At 36.2% G+C, this 24,496-nt stretch overlaps 1 protein-coding gene and 1 long non-coding RNA gene across 2 annotated transcripts in view; both read left to right on the forward strand.

Annotated features, from left to right (window-relative positions):
* LOC118630623 overlaps positions 1–19,336 on the forward strand; it is a 29,810-nt gene extending 10,474 nt beyond the window's left edge. The window contains exons 5-6 of the long non-coding RNA XR_004959665.1: positions 3,149–3,257; positions 19,207–19,336. This is a non-coding gene — a long non-coding RNA (uncharacterized LOC118630623). The remainder of the gene's footprint in view (positions 1–3,148; positions 3,258–19,206) is intronic.
* Positions 1–24,496, forward strand: part of CAMKMT (calmodulin-lysine N-methyltransferase) — a 379,656-nt gene that overhangs the window by 63,029 nt on the left and 292,131 nt on the right. The gene's annotated exons all lie outside the window — the stretch shown is intronic.

Genomic DNA, 24,496 nt, shown 5'->3' on the forward strand with positions numbered 1-24,496 from the left:
TCCATGGGATGATGCTCAATACACAGAGCCATACCGGCCAGGCCATTTTCCCAATTTTTAAAGCAAAAGAAAGAAAAAAATCACGGTTTAATTCTTTTATATGATACATTTGTGTTTCTTCCAGGCTTATCTAGTAGTGTTAAAAATTCTTATTTTTCTAGCATGTATATTTCTAAGGCCTATAAATATTGATATTTGAATCTGAATCCAACTTAGGCTTTAAATTTAAAGTTTGATGTTTAATAAAGTAAAATATTAATTTAGGTATTTTACATTTACTTTTTTAACTTCCTGTCTTTCCTGATCTAGTACTTACTGAATGCAGATGCAAGTTATTAAAATTAAGAATCTGTATAAAATACTTAACCTAATTAAAAGTATCCTAAAAAAAGTAGCCTCAATTTTTATGGTCTTGCTTGATTTAAATGAAACTTGAATTTTTTTTATTTTTTTTTTATACAGGAATGTATAGATAACCATAAGCCTATAAATTTCATCACTTCCTTCCCATTCTCTACCCTGTATGCGTCATTTTATCTTCTCAGGTGTCAGGAACTGTGAACTGTTACTTCCTCTGTGGGTCTTATCCCTTGTCCCTTAGCAGAGCTGGTGGCTGGTTATTTTTGTGCCCAGAGCTCTCTTAATTGTTTATATCTTATTTGTAACAATATCTTCCTCACCCGAGGACAATTTTCCATTTTTTGTTCAGATAGAGCGGGAGGGAGAGAGAGGAAGAGAGAGAGAGAGAAACATCGATGTGAAGGGACACATCGAGTGGCTGCCACCATCCCGACCAACCAGGGCCGGGGACAAACTGCAACTGAGGTACATGCCCTTAGCGGGAACCGAACCCGGGTCTCTCAGTACCGAAGGCCGACGCTCCAACCGCTGCGCCAAACCGGCCAGGGCTGTAACAATATCTTAATTGTAACACTTGTCCTTTTATATTGTAATTATCTGCTTACCTCCAGTCTCTTAAACAGATAGGAAGTGACTCTTTCTTATTCATTTTCTCTCCTCAAGCTCAATAAACATGTTTGTTGAATGAATGAAGTAATCGTGAGAGAGAGAGAGAGAGAGAGAGAGAGAGAGAAAAGATCTATCAGAAGGGATCCAGAGATGCTGTTAATTCTCCTTAGTTAAGGATTTGATAAAATTCAGCTATTTTGTGAAAGCTTTCCTCCCCTTTTTAGATAAAAGTTGCTAATAGGTTTCTAACAAATATGATATAAACCTAGACTGCTAATTTATTGTTTATGTTTGCATTTATTAAAATAGGACCTCAAGTGAAAAAATTAGAGTGGAATGTTAATCACAATTTGAGGTCAAATCAATTAGAAAACATAAGCAAGTTTGTTATTTCCAACCTCACATAATGGCATCACGTTCTCTCTGGGACATGTATGTTTTGGAATATGAGCATCGTTATGTTCTTTTGAGCAACTGTATACCATCTCATGAATTTACATATATAAATACCACTAATTAACATTTGTTTATTATTTTGCATTTCACTGCTATTTACTAACAGATTTCAAGACAATAGGCAATTTTGTAACCTCAGTTTTATAAAAACCACTAGTATTTTTGGTCCCTAGCAACCATTTAGTATGTAAATTAGGTATTCTCAGGCTTAATGTACTTCATTTTTATAAAACAAATACATCATTAATCTGATTAAGTTCTTGGATGGGAGTGATGTCCTCAGATCACTGTGGATCATTTATTGTTGGGCATGCATCCAAAAAAAATTCAAGCATGGCACTTATAGTCTAGGTTTAGGAGAATTGTTAAACCTCCTAAATGACATTTTCCAGAAGAATAGAAAGGCCCTGCTTACTTACAATCGCAAGCATTACCTAAAACTTAATGATGTTCTTATCCTTAATTGCAACTCAGTTTGATGATGATTCAGTGCCTGAAATTATGCCATGTTTTGCTTTGGTGTTATAAAATGTATAATGAAATAAAGGTGATCCAAGTGAATCAAAAATAGATTCCGGCTTTTCGGGAGTGACTTAGTCACTCTGTTTCTGAATTCAGGAGTTGCTTGACTGTGATGGCTATTATTTGGTATGTCTTTAGCTGTTAGTCAAATTTACTACTTAAGAACCGACAATGCTTGATGTGAAGGTTAAATAAAGTTCATGATGTTTTAATTTATATAACAGAAGGACCTTTTAAGAAAATTTAAAACAAAGTTTATGGCATTCTGCCTTCTTAGTCCTGTTTATAAAGTTGTATGTATACCTTCCATTTGGAGGTAGACTTTGTCTAATGAAGCACAGTTGTCATAATGGCTTTCATTTATTGAATATCTACCATAGTACCTCGTTCATTCTCCTAGAAATCCTGTGAAATCATGTTTATTACCATTTTACCGATGGTTAAACAAAGGCTCAGAAAGGTTAATTTAGTTTCAAAAGGCACACAGATAGCATGTGGTTAGTCTAGGATTCAAGCATAGTTCTCACCCTGTTTCCTCAGATAGGGGAGAGAAAGAAAGGGAAGGAATAGCTCACAAGGTCCGCAGCATAGCAACTGCGATGACTTTGGACAGGAGTTGGCAAACTTTTTCTGTAAAGGGTCAGCTAGTAAATATTTCTGGCATTAAGAACCACATACATACGGTCTTTATCACATATTGTTGTTTTTACTTTTTACAAACCTTAAAAATGTAAAACTATTTTTAGCTCAAGGGTTATATAAAGACAGACTGAGGACTGGATTTGATCAAAAGTCCTTAGTCTGCTGATCTCTGATTTAGGGCAGTGTCAATAAGACTTACATATTCTCTCAGACTGTATCATTATAGTTAACAATAAAATTACATATCTATAACAATAATTTTTAAATATTAAGAAAATGGGCAAGTTATGTTCTGTATACCCTGTTTAAAAAGGCCTGAAAGCATGACATCTTAGATTTTTATCAAATAAGTCAAAATAAACCTTTTGTATTTATAGTGATATTTTGGCTATCTGGAAGAGTAAACTTTGCAAAAATGAAAGTTTATATTACAAGTAAATTTGACAGTTACAGAATTTATAACATACCATTTAATTTCATTTTTATGTTTTATTTTAAAAACCTTACCTCCTTGATATTAGAGTGCTTACTAGTCTGTCTGATATTTTTGATATTGTAGTCTACTGGTTCCCTTTTCTCAGTACATATTTTATGGAGGAATACTGAAGAATAGCTGAGAAAATGGTTCTTTGCTCTTCTTAAGAAAAAAGCATCTAAGATTTTTGTCGGTAAGTTAATGTTTACCAAGATGTAAATGTTTCTTTCCTCAATTCCTTTATTTATATTCTAGTTCCAACTGGTGTTAAGGGACTCAGGCAGGGTCACTGTGGGGCAGCCGTCCTCCTGATGAGACATGGGGAGTGACGGGATACCTGGATCTGTCAACCCTATAGCTAGAAACTTACTTTAGTTCAACTCCCTTGTGTCTGTTTTTTTCTAATTGCTTAATTATTTTCAAGCCATTAGTAATGTTCCTTTTGTAAAATTCAATATTATTTTGGTCAGACTAAGAAGGTAAAGAGATTTTTGTATCTTTTACCAGACCAGATCACATATACCTAGGGAGCAGGCGTGCTGCTAACCCCTCGTTGGGTTTCCGTCCTCCTTTCTTGGATGGCAGCCTTCTCAAAGCTTTTCTCCCAGCCGTTAGATGGCTGTAAGGATTCAACCAGTTCCACTGCTCCTCATAAATGACTTTACAAGAGAAAAAAAGTAAATATTATTATTTGTAATATCAAATTTGAATCATTATTTAGGTAGTTAGGGTAGTTTATTATTAATACTTGCTCTTCCTTTTTTTATTTAAGTACTATCCAGTGTACAGAAACACATATTGCTGCTGTTGTGGCAGAAATTTGGTCGGTGGGAAGAGACAGGTTGCATGCACTTGGAGGATTAGAAAAGGGCTGTGTAATGTGCACTGGTGCTGTCCCAGCGGAGTCACCTCCAAAGGCTGAGCCCTGTGCCTGGGTTCCAGCTGCCTTATATACCTAATAAGCCTCTGGGTATTTGGGGGCTTTCTAGTTCTGCTGTAGTTTAGGCCGTTGGCTGATATAAGGGAATTAACAAACGCCAGGGGCGGGGTCTCTGCACTTCCTAAGGGGCTGCACCTGGCTTGCCTTCCCACTCCAACAGTGGGGATATTGAATGGCTTGACATCTAGTTCAGTCACTAAACTAAGCTGCCACAGTCTGATATACAGGCAGTTTTTAGATGATGTTTATTGAGCACTTATTATGTACCAGGCCCCATCCAAAATGCTTTAGATTCATTATCTCTTTTAGTTTTCACAACCACTTCCAGAGGAAACTGAGGTTTAAAGAGGTTGAGTAAGTTGTTTACAATAACACAACTAGTAAGTTACAGAGGCAGAATTTGAACATAGGCAATATGACACCAAACCTGTGCTCCTAAATGAAAAAAAAAAAAAGTTTTATGCTTTAAAAAATGTTTTATCCTTCAGTATAGCAGCCTTCATTTGAACATAACAGAATTGAAAAGAGGACATTATAGCTACAAATGGTGGCTATAAAACCCTGAAACGATGTCTGGGTAATTGTATGAGCAATTTTAGGAATAAACAAAATAAAATACAAGATTTTTAGTTTAAAGTAGCTCCTCAACTGATTAGAATTAATTATATGTGTTATGATCTGTTTATAGTTCATACATAATGCTTTTTTATTTGTTCATGTGAAAACTCATATCTTAGAAAATGTTAGTAAGATTAAGGTAGTAAAACATAAATTAATTCAGCAGACATTTGTTGAGTACATATTGTATGCCAGAATCTGTCAAATAAGACACAGCTCAGCCTGTGAGTGACTGATGGTTCTAAGTGGAGAGAAACACAAGAGTCAATTTTAGTACATTGGGAGCACCCAAGCTGTGGAGGAAATCAGAGAAGGCATTTTATTTATTTATTTATTTATTTATTTATTTATTTATTTATTTATTTTTATCCTCACCCGAGGATATTTTTCCATTTTTTGTACAGATAGAGTGGGAGGGAGAGAGAGGAAGAGAGAGAGAGGGAAACATCGATGTGAAGGGACACATCGAGTGGCTGCCACCCGCACGACCAACCAGGGCCGGGGACAAACTGCAACCGAGGTACGTGCCCTTAGCGGGAACCGAACCCGGGTCTCTCCGGACCGCAGGCTGACGCTTTAACCGCTGAGCCAAACCGGCCAGGGCAGAGAAGGCATTTTAGAAGCAGAGACTCTATACTGGTACCTGAACTATGGGGGAAGGTGTGCCCCAGTCAGAGGCAACAGCACAAGCCAAGGCCCAGACGTGAAGAAGGAGGATTTAGTGAGTTGCCACAACTCATTATTTAGTGAGGCTTGGGTGAGAGCTTTGGAGGAGGAAGTGAGGTAAGGCTGGAGAGGTCAGAAGGCCCAGATTGTGAAAAGCCTTTTGTTCATTACGCCAAAGAGAGTGATCTGGAAAGCAGTAGGGAGCTCATGCAGGTGACATGGTCCAATTGGGGCTTTAGAAACATTTTCACTCAGGCTGTAGTGTGAAGATGGAATGGAGGAAGGCAAGCAGGGAGAACAATTAGGAGGCTGGGGATGGGACATTGGGGAGAGATGAGTGGGTGGATTCCAGAGATTAAGAAAGCAAAATTGATAGAATTTGGTGAAGGAGTAAACTGAATGTGGGGAGAAAGAGATGAGAGAGAAGTTAAAGATGTCGTCTTGGCAATTTTGGGGAAAGAGGAAACGGGACATGAGATAGAGCTGAAAAGGGAGAGTTGAAAAAATGTATACATATTAGCAGTTTAGTTAAAGATGGATGTCAGCAAAGGGTCTTGGCGTACTGTAAAGGGATTGTCTTAAAGTCTGCTTTTCTATCCAAATCATTAGCTGTCATTTGTTTCCAGTTTTGTATTGTGCCACTCATTCATGCAATCTTTACAGTGTATATTCTAGGAAAACAGTATTTTAATTTGTTGAAGCCATTTTTATTTCATTTATTCTCATTGTAATATCTCCTTTTTAAATATACATTTATTGTTGAAAGTAGTACAGATGTCCCTCCTTTTTTCTTCCTTTGACATCCCCCTCCTCTTTCCTGCTCCTCGGCCTTCACCACGTTTTCTGTGTCCATTGGTTATGCCTATATACATATAAGTTCTTTGGTTTATCTCTTCCCACCCCCCAACCCCCCTTCCCTCTGAGGTTTGTGAGCCCGTTCCCTACTTCCATGTCTCTGGATCTATTTTGTTCAACAGCTTATTTTGTTCATTATATTCCACAAACAAATGAGATCAGGTGATACTTGTCTTTCTCTGATTGGTTTACTTCACTTATCATAATACTCTCCAGGTCCCTCCATTATGTCTCAAAGGATAAGAGATCTTTTTTTTCTTACAGCTGCATAGTATTCCATTGTGTATATGTACCACAGCTTTTTTTTTTTTTTTTTTATCCTCACCCAAGGACACTTTTGCATTTATCTTCAGATAAAGCAGGAGGGAGAGAGGGGGGAAGAAAGAGAGAGAGAAACATAGATGTGAAAGAGACACATTGAGTAGTTGCCACCCACACAGCCCTGGCTGGGGCCAAACTGCAACCAAGGTATAGTACCCTTAGCGGGAACCAAACCAGGACTCTTTGGTCTGTGGACCAACTCTCTAACCACTGAGCCAAACCGGCCAGGGCTGTACCACAGCTTTTTTATCCACTCATCTACTGATGGACACCAGATCATAGTTATTGTAAATAGCACTGCTATGAACACAGGGGTGCATATATTCTTTCTGATTGGTGTTTTAGGTTTCATAGGATATATTCCTAGTAGTGGGATCACTGGGTCAAATGGCAGTTCCATTTTCAATTTTTTGAGGAAACACCATATTGTTTTCCATAGTGGCTGCACCAGTCTGCACTCCCACCAGCAGTGTACTAGAGTCCCCTTTTCTCCCCAACCTCTTCAGCACTTGTTGTTTGATGATTTGTTGATGGCAGCCATTATAGCAGGTGTGAGGTGATACCTCACAGTCATTTTAATTTGCATCTCTCTAATGATGAGTGGCGTTGAACATTTTTTCATATGTCTCTTGGCCATTTGTATATTTTGTTTGGAGAAGTGTCTATTCAGGTCCTCTGCCCATTTTTATTTAAAAGTAATTTTTCTTTATGGATTTTAGAGAGAGAGGAAGGGAGAGGGAGAGAGAGAAACATCGATGAGAGAGAACATTGATTCGCCACCTACTACATGCCCCCCACTGGGGATTGGGCCCACAACCTGAGCATATGCCTTAACTGGGAATCAAACTGGTGACCTCTTGGTACATGGGTCAATGCTCAGCCACTGAGCCACACCAGCCGGACCTCTGCCCATTTTTAATTGGATTGTATATCTTCCTTTTGTTGAGTTGTATGAGTACTTTATATACTTTGGATACTAAGCCCTTATCTGATGGCAAATATATTCTCCCATAGAGTGGGTTCCCTCTTCATTCTGATGCTGGTTTCTTTTACTGTGCAGAAGCTTTTTAGTTTGATATAGTCCCACTTATTAATTTTTTTTCTTTGAACAGACAACAATGTGGTGAAGGTGGTGTGTGTGTATGGGGAGGGGGGGGGGCAGGAGGCATTTAAATGCAAAGTTTTTATGAACCAGTGTTTCTTAAATTCAAGGGACAGACCTTGTTAGTTTAGTGTTTTCATACCATTATGTTATTAAATATTTTTATGTGATGAAGTTTCAAATTATTGGTGCTTGATAATCGTTACTTGAGATTGAAGTTCTGCTTTGTTTTTAATTCCTCAACCAAATATGTATATAAGTATATGTTTTTGTATTATTTTAAAACAAAATCTGAAATCATGTTAAGTAGATGTGTGGATGTGGCAGGGTGATGGTGATATTTTGTAGTGTTTACCAAAGCAAACCTCTGGAATTTTCAAAGCTCATTTATCTTTTTTTTGTATTTTGATTCTTTGGGATTTCATAACGTGGTGCTCAGAAATGTGTAAAATGTGGCAGTATGTGGCCCAATACTTCATATAAAACTTCAAAAGACTGACCTACTTTATTTATTTTTTGTTTATTAAAATTTTTTTTTTCTTTTTTGATTTTAAAGAGTAAGGAAGGGAGAGGGAGAGAGAGAGAGAAACATCTGTGAGTGAGAACATCAGTTGGCCGCCTCCTGTATGCCCCTCACTGGGGATTTGGCCCACAGCCTGGGCATGTGCCCTGACTGGGAATCGAACTGGTGACCTCTTGGTGGGTGCATGGGTCGATGCTCAATCACTGAGCCACACCAGCCGGGCAGACTGACCTACTTTAAGTTATATTTAGGATTAATTCACTTTACCGATGCTAGTTGATACAGTTAGGAGGTATGATCAAATAGGATTCAGAGAACAACTGCCTTCTCCACATTTCTGGTTTTGTGGACTTCTGGATCTTCTTATTTATGTCATCTGCTCCAGATGTCCACCATGGCATATACTTTTTTTTCTGACACTTCTATTGGTTTTGTTGAAGTTAAAAATATAGACAGCTAAATTTTAAGTGCTTGCTGCTACATCATTCTAAGTTTTTTACATGTATTAATTCACATTACCTTGGCAGTAACTCAGTGAGGAAAGTACTTTTATTATTGTTATTGTTATTATTATTATTTCTTAATCCTCACCTGAGAATATTTTTCTGTTTATCTTCAGATAGAGTGGGAGGGAGAGAGAGGGAGAGAGAAACATCGACATGTGAGGGACACATTGACTGGTTGACTCCTGCACAACCAGGGACAAACCGCGACTTAATTGGTCTGCTGGCTAACGCTCTACTGCTGAGTCAAACCTTTGAGGGTTTTAGCCCCATAAAATCGAGTCATAGACAGGTTTCATAATTTGTTCAAGGTCACTCAGCTGATAAATAAGGAACTGGGATTTGAATTCAGGCAGCCTGGCTGCGAAGTTCCTGCTCATAACCATTCATCTGTTACTTCATCTCAGATTAAAGATAACACTAGATTTACATCTTCCTACTGTGAAATCTAGTTTTGATAAAAAAAACTTTCTCCAACATTTTCCACTGATGACCTCGGGCCTTGACTGGCCTTGAAATTTTGTCTTGAAATTTGTTTTGGTTTCATGGTTGTATAAAAGCTATAAATATAAGTAGATTATATGTATGTTTGTACATATATCATTTAAATTAAAAAATATTTTAAAGTGAACAATTGGAGTAGTCCTCAAATCTTTTCCTTTAATTTAATTTTATTTATTTATTTTTATTAATTTGTTTTTGTTACAGATGTTTCTCCTTTTCCCCATTGACATGTCCCCCCCCCCCCACTCCATCCCCAGCTTTGTTGTCCATGTCCCATTGGTCATGCATACATGCATATAAATTCTGTGGTTTATCTCTTCCCTTGAACCTCCCCTCCTCTGAAGCTTGTCAGTCTGTACCCCACCTCTGTGTCTCTGGGTCAGTTTTGTTCATCAGTTTGTTTAGTTCATTATATTCCACAAATAAGTGAGATAATATGATATTTGTCTTTCTCTTTCTCTGCTTGGCTTGTTTTGCTTAGCATAATACTCTCCAGGTCCTTCCATGCCATCTCAAAGGATAAGAGATCTTTCTTTCTTTCAGCTGTATAGTATTCCATTGTGTAAATGTACCACAGCTTTTTTATCCACTCATCTACTGATGGACACAGGTTGTTTCCAGATCTTAGCTATTGTAAATAGTGCTGCTATGTACACAGGGGTACATATATTCTTTCTGATTGGTGTTTCAGGTTTCTTAGGGTATATTCCTAGAAGTGGGATCACTGGGTCAAATGGTAGTTCAGTTTTTAACTTTCTGAGGTAATGTCATAGTGTTTTCCACAGTGGCTGCACCAGTCTGCATTCCCACCAGCAGTGTACTAGAGTCCCCTTTTCTCCACACCCTCGCCAAAACTTGTTGTTTGATGATTTGTTGATAGCGGCCATTCTGACAGGTGTTAGGTGATACCTCATAGTTGTTTTAATTTGCATCTCTCTGATGATTATTGATGTTGAGCATTTTTTCATATGTCTCTGGGCCTTTTGTTTGTCTTGTTTGGAGAGGTGTCTATTTAGTTCCTCTGCCCATTTTTTCATTGGGTTCTTTGTCTTCTTTTTGTTGAGTTATATGAGCACTCTATATATTTTGGAAATTAATCCCTTAACTGATGCATCATTGGCGATTATGGTCTCCCATATAGTAGGATCCCTTTCTGTTTTGATAATTGTTTCTTTTGCTGTGCAGAAGCTTTTTAGTTTGATGTAGCCCCATGTGTTCATTTTTTCCTTTGTTTCTCTTGCCTTAGGTGTTGTATCAGTGAAAATTCTGCTGCGTATCATCTCTGAAATTTTGTTGCCTGTATTTTCTTCTAGAATTTTTATGGATTCATGAGTTACATTTAAGTCTTTTATCCATTTTGAGTTTATTCTTGTGTATGGTGTAAGTTGGTGGTCTAGCTTCATTTTTTTTTTTTGCAAGTAGCTGTCCAATTTTCCCAACACCTTTTATTGAAGAGACTGTCTTGACTCCATTGTATGCTCTTGCCACCTTTGTCAAATATTAATTGAGCATATTTTCTTGGGTCAATTTCTGGGTTCTTTATTCTCTTCCATTGATCTATCTGCCTGTTCTTATACCATACCAGGCTGTTTTGATTATAGTGGCTTTGTAGCATAACCCGAAATCTGGTAATTTGGTCCCTCCTACTTTGTTCTTTTTTTTTTTTTTTTTTTTCAAGATTGCTGTGGCTATTCAGAGTCTTGTTTTGGTTCCATATAAACTTTTGGAGTATTTGTTCTAGTTCTGTGAAATATGTCGTTGGTGTTTTGATGGGGATTGCATTGAATCTATAGATTGCTTTGGGTAGTATGGACATTTTAATGATGTTAATTCTTCCAGTCCATGAACAAGGTATGTGCTTCCACTTTTTTATATCTTCCTCTGTTTTTTTTTTCAATGACTTGTAGTTTTCTGTGAAGAGGTCCTTTAATTTTTTGGTTAAGTTTATTCCTAGGTATCTTAATTTTTTTGCTGCGATAGTAAATAGGATTATTTTTTTACTTTCTCTTTCTGTGATTTCATCATTCATGTATAAGAATGCTCTTGATTTCTTGACGTTAATTTTGTATCCTGCTACTTTGCCAAATTCTTTTATTAAATCTAGTAGATTTTTGTTGGAGTCTTTAGCATTTTCTATGTACAGTGTCATGTTATCAGCAAATAATGACAGTTTCATTTCCTCCTTTCCAATTTGGATCCCCTCTATTTTTTTTTCATGTCTAATTGCTGTGGCTAAGACTTCCAGTACTATGTTAAATAAGAGTGGCAAAAGTGGGCATCCCTGTTGTGCTCCCATTCTTAAGGGGAATGCTTTAATTTTTTGCCCATTGAGTATGATGTTGGCTGTGTTTTTCATATGTCGCCTGTCTTATATTGCGATGTGGCCCCTCTATTCCCACATTGCTGAGCGTTTTTATGCGAAGTGGGTGCAGGATTTTGTCGAATGCTTTTTTCGCATATATTGATATGATCATATGGTTTTTATCTTTTATTTTGTTTATGCGATGTATCACATTTATTGATTTGCACATATTGTACCATCCTTGAGTGCCTGGAATGTATCCCACTTGGTCAAGATGAATGATGTCTTTGATGTATTTCTGGATCTGATTTGCTAATATTTTGTTAAGGATTTTGGCATCTGTGTTTATCAGGAAATTGGCCTGTAGTTTTCTTTCTTTGTAGTTTCTTTATCTAGTTTTGGAATTAGGATTATGCGGGGCTCATAAAAGGAATTTGGAAGTGTTCTGTCTTCCTGGATATTTTGGAATAGTTTGAGGAGAATGGGTATTAGATCTTCTTTGAATGTTCAGTAAAACTCCCCTGTGAAGCCATCTGGGCCTGGGCTTTTGTTTGCTGGGAGTTTCTTAATCACATCTTCAATTTCCTTTGTTATTGGTCTTGTCAAGTTTTCTATCTTTTCCTGGTTCAGTTTTGGGAGGCTGTGTGTTTTTATAAATTTGTCCATGTCTCCTAGATTGTCCAATTTGGTGGCGTATAATTGTTCATAGTATGTTTCAGTGATCCTTTTTATTTCTGTGGTGTCAGTTGTTAGTTCTCCTCCCTTAACTTACAAAAATATTGCTGGTATTTAAGAAACACTTGCTTTTGACATAAAGGCTCCTAATATGGTATAGAGTTCTTTAAAGATAGGCTCTTTACCTATGTCTTCAGTTTTATTTCTCACCATTCACAGCTTTACACTTTATACTTCTGAAACACTCCATTCCACTCAGGTATGCTTTTTCTTGCCTCATTTCTAACTCTTACATAAGATTATTTCTCTTATCTTCCCCTGATACTCCTTCTAACTCAGACCAGGTGCCACCTCTTTAAGGAAGACTGGCTCAGCATCTCCTCAGTGTGGCCCTGAGTTTGTTTGGTGCCCTTTTTTGGTAACCCCACAATATTCTGTGTGTCCATCTATCATTTTAGTCACCAGATTGTTTTACAATTGTATTTATTTTTTGTTAGACTTATAAGTCTTGAGCAAAGAGAGAGGCACTAAGTGAACAACTATTGGCTCAGTTGGCTTCATTTTCCTGAAGTCACCATCTTTTTTCCAACTGCTTTTCAGTGCCCCAAATCGAAAACACCATCAACTGTCATTAAAACATTAAAAACTCTCGTTTTGGGACCTGTCTGGTATTGCTCAGTGGTTAGAGTGTCGGCCAGGTCAGGTTTGTTTCCAAGTCAAGAGTAGTCAGAATTCCATTCATCTTTTCCTACATTGTTCTGTTCTCAAATGGTCTGTGAACATTGGCCTCACCACTTCCACTACTTTGAATTCCATGTCATGAGGTGAATATTAGCATTATACTTTATGCTTACCTGGCCAGCACCTCAGGTATTCAATTATTAAGTCTTGTTCTTCCCTTTGATATTCCTTTGGTTCTATTTCCTTTGCATTTTTTCACACTTAATTTGCTTCTTGGTAAATATGAGAACAGTTTTCTGGTGTCCCAATACATGTTTATACTCAAGTCTTTTTTTAAAATAAAAAAAAAAATTCAAATAAGTTGACATTCAATATTATATTAGTTTCAGGTATACAGTATAGTGGTTAGACAATTATATAACTTACTGGGTGAGCCCCTAATAAGTCTAATATCCATCTGACACAATACATTAAAATCTCTTTTTCAGTCTGAGGTTTCTGGATACTTTTTATTTGACTTGCTGGAAAATAAAGTTACTCTTTCCATACATCATTAGTTTTCAGGATTAGATAGTTCTTTAACTGTTAAATTATGACTAATAATTTGCCTAAATCAGTGTTGTTCGGTATTAAGGTCCAGGGTAAATCAGAATGATGACTCTGAAGTCTTAATCAATAGCCTGTGTCATCAAGCTTGCAAATATAGAGAAGTCTTGAGAACTAAGACTCTGTCTTTGTTTCCCCCTGTGGTATATGTCATCCTGTATGCTCAATAAACACAAGATGATTGGCTGTATAAGAAAGGCAAGTTGTATGGTTAAACATCTCTTGCTTTTTTTTGTCTTTTTTCCTTTTTTTTCCCAACCCAACATGGAGTGTGTAATATAATGCCTTTGTATACCTTTTAAATGTGGAGAATTAATGTGTTTGGAAGTGAAAGGTCTTCTGCCTTATAATTCTGTAGGTAGATATTCTCCTTATACCAACTGGTTTCACCGCAGAAAGTGATTTGGGAACTTACAGGTACAAATCATTCTTGTCTTTTTATATCTATTCTATATTGAGCCAGAGTTTTCTGTGTATTTTGACATGGGAGCATTTATTCTTGAAATGATGTAAATGCAAGGAAAATATCTTCTTTATCTGGACCTCTAAGGCTTAAGCTATGTCTTTCTCTTCTTTTTCTTGCAGCACCTGTTGTGTTCAACTATATACAGGATTTGTGGGGACTAAAAGAGGCTTCCACATATCATTTTAGAGAAAAGATGTTGGGCTGGCCTTCAAGTTGGCTCTTGAGAAACAGGTAGCTCCTTGCTGCTGAATGGATGTACTGGTAGCAGCTTGGGGATAAAGACCCTCAGCAGAGTCTGGTCTGAATATTTATCTTCACTTTGAGAGACTTCAATCTAAGAGAAGAAGGAACTGTGTAGCTGAGGTGAATGAGAGAGAAATGTGTGTGTGACCCTGCTCTTCCACTTGCCTTGCAAATGCATCACTGGCCCTAGCAGAGGGCAGATCAGAAACCCAATAGCATTGGTTATAATTTACTATAGAGTTCTGTGTATATAAATATATGTATTTGTTTCATATATATGTATATATAAAAATCCTTATATACATAGATGTAAAACAAATATATATGTATCATATATATGTATAGTTTATATGTTAATTTTTTTATTTGTCTAGTGCAAAGGTTTTCATGATTATGGTGCTTTTGGCATCTATTCACAGAAACTTGAAACCTATGATTTCTAGGCACTAAGTGTCATCTCTTACTTGTAAACCAGGTTGTAATTCTCAACATTCCCTGAACAGGCCAAACTTTTAAATGACAACTTGTGTTTCAGTATTACTTCTGCTTTGAAGATTCTCCTTTGAATTCTGTGACATACTTTTACTGGTCTTTCTAGATACAATTGAAATACTGCCTTCTTATTAAAGCTTTTTCAAATTCCTTTCAGGCCAGTCGTTCTTTCCCCTGTGCTCCCTAGAGTATTAGTTTATTCTTTTATTACAGCCTTTGGAACATACTGTAATTATCACTGTATATGTGTGTCATCCCGCTGTCTGGTGAGCTTCTGGAGCAGGTTTTTTTTAAATGTCTTTAACATCTGGCACAGAGCTAGACTTGTAATAGGTTCTCAATAAATGTTCAAATGACTTGAAGAGTACATGAATGAATAAAATATACCACCTCACATTTGAAATGTGCTTGAGTTCTTCAAAATTGCCTTTTCTTCTGTGCTGCTTTTCTTTATCTTCTTCCCTGCCACATGTTCTTCTGTCCTAGCTGGTGGATTTAGAGCTTAGGAAACATGTGTTTGAAGATTTAAAATACAGTGCCTTGAACTCCTTAGAGGAAAAGTCTATGAATAAATAATTAGACTCATTTCACATCAAAATCTAAAGTGTAAAAAAAATGTTCGCTATCATTTGGTGCTTTATTCACTTGTATGGTAATCTAATGGCATATCCATTGTTATCACTGAACTATACTGAAATATTTTACCCTTGAGGCTTTTCATCTGACAAAAGGAGGCTTTTTGAAAATGAAAAAGCATAGTTCCTGTCCCTGGTTTGCTGTGGGGGCAATTTATTAGTTTTATAACGCATGGGTTAATATTTCCGTGTTTTGTATTGAACATTACTTGAAAGAATTACTATTAATATCACCACAGCATGTATGTATATAACTCCTGTCATCTTTGGGGTATGTAAATCAGGAATGTTGCTGAAGAACTACTTAGCATTTTCTTGGGAGTGAAGTGCTTAGTTTTGGAATTTAATTGTAGGTTTTACATTTAAGCTGTTCAGTGTTATTCTTATAAAGGTTCTATAAATTTCTTGCTTTGTAGTTTAACAGGTTTAGTCACCACAGTTGAAAGGCATCATCCTCATAATGAAACCAGAAAAGAATAAAGGTTGATCAAGCAGGGCTGGTTAGCTGGGACATTGAACAATAGAGTTAGACTTCTTCATGTCTGTTAAATTAGATTATGGTGTGTGTTTATCTTGCTGGAGTGATATTGAATTGTAACAGGAAAACGTTATGTTGTGCAGCTCTGCAAAGGGGGTGCACATCCATTCTTACTTCATATGTATGGGAAACGCCATTCTTACTTCATATGTGTGGGAAACGCTTTGAAACACTATTGAAGCTGCTTCAGAGCTTGATGTGTAATGGCACAGACTGGGCATAGTACTAAAACAACTAAAGACAAAAATGCAAAGGCTTTTACGTTTCCTGCAAAATTTTATCCATTGCAGTCTTTCTTTAAAGGGTTGATTGCAGCTTAGGAAATATGGTATGTTGGAAAAATTCAATTTTGAAGAGGTTTTTGAAGGAGATAAATTATATGTATGACTGGAGGGAAGAGTAAGAGGATATTAAGTTACACAGGTGACAGATTTATTCTAAACTTTTCTACAATTGTACTTGATACAGTTCAACTTTAAATATTAATGAAATACCTACTATGTTCTCAGCACTACTTTGGATATCATAGGTGGTTTTAAAAGGTGGGGTTTTCAGTCCTGCCCTGATGAATTTAGTATCTTTATTTATTTATTTACTTAAATCCTCACTGGAGGATATTTTCCATTGATTTTCATATACAGTGGGAGAGATGGAGGGGGAGAGAGAGAGAGAGAGAGAAAGAGAGAGAGATTGGTTGCCTCCCACATGACCCCAACCAGGGCTGTGTATCAAACATGCAACTGAGGTATGTGCCCTTGACCAGGAATCGAACCCGAGCTTCTTTGTTCCATAGGCCAGTGCTCTAACTGCTGAGCCAAAGAGGCCAGGGCTAGTATCTTTTTTGAGAAGACAAAAATTAAATTCATGAAATTGCTTCCTAGAATTGTTGGATGTATGAATGACAGTATTGTAAGCTGTCAAGATCATTTAAAATTTTGATTCTGTTATTATATGTATCATTCCCAGATGTGTCACATGAGCATAGATGATAGGCATCCCTTTTATGTCTTAAATTACTACTAAAAATATTGAAAAGTTAAGGCCAAGGTTAGGGTTAAGAAAGAGCCTTTTTTCTCTTCCCACACTAGTTCTTAGCACATGTTTGTTATTTACTCTTGAACTGTGCATTCTTTACTAAACATGTATAAACCACCTAGATAATAACCTGTTACAGAATTTTGTGGAAATGTATCTTTTCCAAAAAATCAAACAGCATTTCCATAGTCCTGTTTCCTTTTTTTCTCCCATTTGTCATGATTCCTCAGTGTGATTACTGACAAGGGATTACAGGTACAGGTTTTAAGTTTAGTTTGTATGGTGGAATGCAGATTGCCCTGTCTGGAGATTCAAACTCTCTTAAAGCATCCATTAGATTTGATAGTATTTCCTTCCTTCTTGAATCCTGCATTTTCTACTTTATGTTGTTTATCTTTATCCTTCTTTCTTAAGATAATTTTTCTTCATGGAGAAGACTGAATTGAACTGAGTAGCTACACACTTGATGTTCGTTTTTTCTCCCTTCTTTCTTAATGACAGAACCAGAACTCAGGCTTTGTTTAGGGGAAGAATGTGCCCATCAAAAATAAATACTGTCTTGGGTCCCTCGTAACTATGGGTGGCCTCGTGATACATTCTGGCCAATAAGATGTAAGGGGAGGGTGTCAGGTGGAGTGTATTAGTTAGCTGATGCTGAATAACAAATTACCCCAAAACCCAATGGGTTAAAAACAACAATAAGCATTCATTATCTCACACAGTTTTGGGATAGGTAACTCAAGAGAGCTGAACTATGTTGTTTTGGCTTGGAGTCTCTCATGAGATTTCAGTCAAGATGTTGTATGGGCCTGTAGTTATCTCTTAAAGTTTGACTTAAAGGATCCTTTACCACTGTGTCTCACTGCCTCTAACAGTGAAAATAATGCTGCTGCTGCTGCTGATAAGATGATAAAGAAGATGATGATGATGATGATGATATATGCCCCAGGAAAGCAAAGCTAAAGTGTATTCAGCACTATTAATAGGCCAAATGCTACTATGAACTTCAAGATGTTGATTAGAATTACATCCATATTAATAGTCCCATTCACTTTTTGAAGTGTTAGGATAATTTGAGTTCTTGCTTACTGCTATAACTTGCTTTCTTTTATAGAACTTTTGTAATTTGTCTGAGAAAGACATCCTTGGCCTCCATCTGACTAAATAGCCATTGCATACTCTCAAAATTTGACCTAAAACAAACAAAAAAATAGCACAAGATAATACAAAACTAAGTGCTAAATTTGTTATCATCAAATGTAAAACCTTCCTAACAGGCTACTTACATATATTTAGGAAGGAGGGAAGTCAATAACGGTTAGAAGCACACATCATTGTGTGAAGAGGAGGCTGATTGAAACATGACTAGTCCCCAAAGCAAGAGACACGTGGATGATGATACAGACTAAAAAAAGAATTGATAACAAAATGTCTATTATTATATGTAGCTTTTGGACAAGGATTCATGTTGCTGAACAATGAATAAGAGCCTAATATGCATAGATTTCTCATCTTTTAAGCAATATTTTTCCTTATATACAAATAACACATAAAACTATCAAGAGGCTGCTAAGCATAGCATGTTACTTGCATTATAGTCATGGGCTAGGATTGGGGATGGTGTGGGACATTGGTAAGGGGGCATGATGAGACACCTGAGGCCTTAACTGACATTAAGTAGCTCGTTCTTCAGCACATTATGCCCTTTGCTTGGTGGTAGAAAAAGCCTGAAACAGCTTATTTGGGGTGTTAATCTCATGGGAGGTGATGTTTGTCAGGAGAAAGAGGATCTTGGCAATATTCTTCATCAATATTTTTTGTATTTGGTTTGGGAATGTTTGAAGAAAGTAAAATTTCTTGGTTGAAAAGGTTGCTGTATTCAGTCAACAGATATTTATTGAATGCCAATTACATGTCAGGATTAATGGTGTTGATTACTCATAGAGTTTCTTGAATTTGTTCTTTCTCTTATATTCTCATTTACTTCAGCAATCCAGGTTCAGATGCAGCTGCATCTGTCCACCTCTGTCTTCCACCACTTGTATATGCTGGGTGCTGCCATGGCTGTGGTATTAAATACACACATTTTGTTTCAGGTGGAGGCCTTTTATCAATCAGTCTTTGCCCCCGAATTTGTCTTCTGTCATTTCTCATTATAAGCACAAGGATTATGGCTGCACTTGAGTCTTTGCCTTCATTGTCATACATATTCACATCTGGGCTTTTGCTTAGTCTTTTATTCCCTTTAGTATTTATGAAAGCAGTCTATACTTGATGACCCAGGTGTTCTTTCTTTAATGTAACTCAGATTCCTGACAAGTGAACAAAATTCTGGTACATTGAATCAGTTAGGACAAGAGTAAATAGTTTTATCTTCATTTAAGGTCTATTTTAATTTAGTGGATATATGACTGATCTAAATATTACTTTGTTATAGAAATATGGGACCTCAGAATTGGAAAAGTATTAGAGCTCAGAGTACACACTCCTTCCTTGATTTCCAGATAAGAAAGCAAATTCAGAGTGGTTAAAAGATTTGGCTTAGGGCATTTGAATAATAACTAAAAAGGGTAAGATTAAAATTTACATTTTGTAATTCATCTGTGAGTGTTCTTTCCAGTACAGTAACTGATTCCTCTTATTCTTTTATTTTATCTCTCTCTCTTATAATATCTCTAAAGGTAAGAGCTATATTTTTTATTCCACCATCACTATATCTGTAACATTAGATCCATACAATAGTTTTGGATAAACTTGGAAGAGTTTTGATTACCATATAGACGTAGGTGAATATATTAGTCATAACAGGATAGGTTATGCTGCAATAACAAACAGCCTGCCCCCTAAGCTCAGTGGCTTGGAATGCCAAGGTTTCTATCATGCTGCATGTTTACCTTCAGTTTACTGTAACTTTGTTCCATGTTGTCTTCAATTTGGGACCCAGGATGATGGAGCAACTTCTGGAACAATTGAAGGAGATGGAAAACAGACAATGAACCATGCATTGGGTCTCAAATACTTATTTATTTATTTGTTTATTTGTTTGTTTATTTATATTCTCATCTGAGGACATTTTTGCACTTATCTTCAGATAGAGCGGGAAGGAGAGAGGGAGGAAGAGAGAGAGAGAATCATCAATGTGAGAGAGACACATTGAGTGGTTGCTTCCCACACGACCCCCTGGGGACAAACCGCAACCAAGGTACGTGCCCTTAGTGGGAACCAAACCCGGGACTCTCTGGTCTGCGGGCCAACGCTCTAACCACTGAGCAAAACTGGCCAGTGCGGGTCTCAAATATTTTTGTTTGCACATCTTAGAGTAGAAAAATCTAATCCTTCTCCAGGTAGAGGAAGCAAATATTTTTGAAAAATAATATCAAAAAAGAAAAAAAAATCTACTGTGACCTTAGATACAGAGCATTGAGTGACATCTTTTTAGTCTGTGGCACACTGTCATCATTGATCCCTGTATGGCCACTTTTGTTTTTATTTATTTGTTTCTCTGTTTTCTTGTATTCTTATAAAATACATACTGTTGTTTGGGACATGTATTTTAAATTTATATAAGTGGTATTAAGCTAGAGATTATATTGTTTATTGATTTTTTTCATTCAACATTTTAAGATTTTATCTACATTGCTATAGATTCATCCAGTTTTTCATGATGAGCATCCACCACACTTTACTTGCTCACTTCCCTTGATTGCCTTCATTTCTCTACCACAATAAATGATACTGTATGAGGATTTCTTTGGGCTACATACCCAGGAGTAGGATAGCTGTGTCATGTGGCATACACATATTTAACAACTAAGTATTATTCTATGAATATTTTCACTAGCTTTCAGAACTATTAATTCTTGGTGTTATTAGAGTATAGCAATTTAAGTATCATACCTTATAAATCAATATTATTAGTCAAGTCCACTTAACTAAGAACACACATATAATTAAAGTAACATGTAATTCACAACTATAAGGAGATTAACTGATGATGATTTACATGCATATGTTATAATCTGTTCTCAGGCATTATTTTATATTGCTATTAAAATCAGCAAATAAACAAAATGTGGTTAATTCAATGGAGTAGTTTTCAGCAATAAAAAGGAATGAATTGCTGATACATTCTACAATCTGGATAAACCTCAAAAATATTAAGTGTAAGAAGCCAGTCACAGAAGCCTTCTTTTTTTTTTTTTTTTTTTTAACTAATCCTTACCTGAGGATATTTTTCCATTGATTTTTTAGGTAGAGTATAAGGGAGGGAGGAGAGAGGGAGAAACATTGATGTAAGAGAGACATATCAGTTGGTTGCCTCCCGCACAACCCCGACCAGGGCCATGATCAAACCTGCAACCCAGGTTTGTGCCCTTGACCGGGAATCTAACCCACAACCCCTCAGTCTGTGGGCCGAGGCTCTAACCGCTGAGCCAAACTGGCCAGGGCAGAAGCCTACATTTTTTTTTTTTTTTTATACCATTTATATGAACTGTCCAGAACAGGAAAAATCTATACATATAGTAGGTTAGTAGTTGCCCCTGGCACGGGAGTAGGAAATAAAGTCTAAATGGTAAGAGTTGTATGCTTTAAATGGATGAACTTATGAGGCTGTTTAAAAAAAACAAAAACAACCCAAACACCTCAATTGGATCATTTTCCAAGAAGCAGGTTGGACATGAGGTCAGGGTTGACCCCTTGGTTGTGGAGAGAGTAGGGGAATATACTCTCCTCCCGTGGGAACCTGAAGGGGAAGATTAGGACATTGTTGTTCCTGAACTCTATCCTCAAGTTATTTGAAACACATTCATGTTATTTCAACTAAAAGTTTCTGTGCTGATACACCTCCCAGCCCTGACCTTTTGTCTAACTGTTTATAATCATGTCAGGACATTTTTACTTGTGTGACCCACCATTGGTTCCCTTCTCAAATATCCAATTTCTATTATACCCTCAATTTTTATTTCTCAATATTTAAAAATCTTGGAAATCTTTTTGATCTTTTTCTTTTTCAGATCCAACTTTTTGTCATGTCATATCATCTTGAAGTTATTTTTCAAATATGTCTTCTTTTATTCATTAGACTTTATCTTGGCCACAGAGGGAAATTTTTCAAAATTTTAGAAAAGATAGAATTGGCATATTGTTAATTAATATTATTTAAAAATAGCAAGGGAATTTCTTCTTTCAACAGTATTAACAAATATCTGACATAACATGGTTGTGAATAAAAATGGAAAATTTAGTTCTGATTTTTTCTTTGTTTCACATGTCATTTCATAATCACTATAACACTTGTGTTTGTCAAATAAAACTATGGTTGTTTTTAAGTGAAGTATCCAAATCCTTGATAACTAAGGGGTGCTCAAGGAACTTGAATGCTTCAGCTTGAGATGGGTCAGCTTTCGGGGTCAGGTTGTGAAGAGAAAGCCATCACACACACTTCATCAACACTGTGGAATGAGAGACAGTGCCTCTGCCGAGCAGTGGATTTCCAGTGAGCATGTAAACTAATTGGTGGATGAACATGCCACAGGAGCAATGATTTTAAGGTCATAGCAGGCTCAGTGAATAATGCTGACTTACACTGCGTCTCACTGATAGCTGATCTTACCAATGAGTAGTTTAGAGGCATTCAAGCCTGAACTCTCTTCCATGTGCCTTGAATGGCGTGTCAGCGGTCACTGTTTTTGACATCCTTTATATTTGTCCAGTCAGCTCTAAATCTTTAGGTTGGGCTTCAGAGTACTCAGGAAAGAAAAGAGAAGCAATTATTTTCAGTCATTGAGTTTTGAAGATCTTAGCATTAATTGTGCTAAACATTGTTGGTTCATCAACAAATAAAAACGTTAAAAGGCAGTATGAAACACTCCAAACTTGCTTAAAGCATAGTTTAGGGTGATTAAGAATATCTTGTATACACTAACATACATGTAGATGCACTTTCACCCATGCATGTTCATGTGTAGTTTCAAAGCCAAATATTCAAATTAAAGTTATTTTCAGGTTTGGAGAATAAATATTGAAAAGCTTATTCACTTTTAACTAGCATACACTTTCTTATCATATTAAAAAAGAATAAAAATCACAATTTACTGTTTCTATGTGGAGCCCAGGGTAGTCCTTTGTATGACAAATATTTCATTTAAACAAACTTACAATGTTCTAGCTCAAGTAATACTTGTTAAAATTTATCTAAATAATAATGGGCTTTGATTTAGGGATTTTTCTCCCACTTAAGCCTTTAATTTATAAAAGATTATTTGAACATTACAAGTGTGCTTTACCTATTGTTTTTCAATCCCTGTGCTCTCTGACCTGTCGAAGTTTTGCAGAAGTGCCCAATCAAAGGACTTGAGGAAGCAGTACTGAACATTCTTTGCAGTGTTCATCTGAAAATGAAAGAGGCTAAGCTGATATTCTTGTTTGTGATTAAACTTTAAAACTTATTTCCCATGTAAGTAAAATAAGTGAAAAGTAGAAGGGATGTAAACTCCCTAAATCTGCCAGAATTTTTTGTGTTAATAAACACATAATTTTATTGTATCAAAAGCAACACATTTACTTTCTAGAGGGAGTACCATGGGTGGTATTCTTTTCGGAAGTAGAGATTTGAAGTAGAATAGTTGTTTTTCGTGATGTATATGTATTACACTAGATACAATGTTGGATTAGAATAGTTTTGGTTTCTTTTCTCTTTTTTATAGGTTTATTGAAAAATAATCGATATATATCACTATATAAGTTCAAGGTATATAGCATGATGGTTTGACTTATATATATTGTGAAATGATTACCACAATATATTTAGTTAACATCCATCATCTTATGTAGATATAGTTTTGACTTTTTGATACAATAGTGCTTAGAAGAATCATTACCCTAATTCTCATTTTGTGACTCAAAAACAAACTAAAAAGATTTTTGTTCCTTGGAGGTCCATATTCTTTCTAAGTAGGTGATAAAATATATTTTACCATTACTGTCATATATTTCCTTTTATATTGTTATATAATCAGTATATTTAGATTCAGTTGTCTTTATTAAAACAAAACAATATCATAATTTTTAAAAATAGAGATGATCATTTATGAGAATCTGGCTGCAATCAAAAGCAGTAAGTATTATTCTTATAGGATCATTATACTCTTTTTGCTATTCTTTAATTTTGAAAAATAAAATGTTTACCTTTTATTAAAAATTTCTATTTTAAATGAATAGATATGTGATAATACAATCATGATAAAATGTCAATAATAGCATCTAGGTGGTGGGTGTATGAAGCTTCTCTAAAATTCTTTCACATTTGCTATATATTTGAAATTTTTCATAATAAAATTTTTGGGAAAAACTTTCTATTTTAATTGGTGGGCATAGCCAAGTAGCCAAAATAACATTCTTTTTAAAAAATCCTTACCTGAGGATATTTTTCCATTTATCTTCAGATAGAGTGTGAGGGAGGGAGGAAGGGAAAGAGAGAGAGAGAGAGAGAGAGAGCGCGCGCGCGCGCGAAAGAAACAGTGTTGTGAGACAGACACATAGATTGGTTGCCTCCCACAAGACCTTGATCAGGGCCAGGCACCAAACTGCATCTGAGGTACATGCCCTTGACTGGAATTGAACCTGCAACTCTTTGGCTCGTTGGCCAACGCTCTAACTGCTGAGCCAAACTGGCCAGGGCATAGCATTCTATTTTTTAAAAATATATAATAAATATTTTAATTTTA

The sequence above is a fragment of the Molossus molossus genome, unplaced genomic scaffold (assembly GCF_014108415.1).
Source record: "Molossus molossus isolate mMolMol1 unplaced genomic scaffold, mMolMol1.p scaffold_m16_p_15, whole genome shotgun sequence".
Classification (NCBI taxonomy): Eukaryota; Metazoa; Chordata; class Mammalia; order Chiroptera; family Molossidae; genus Molossus; species Molossus molossus.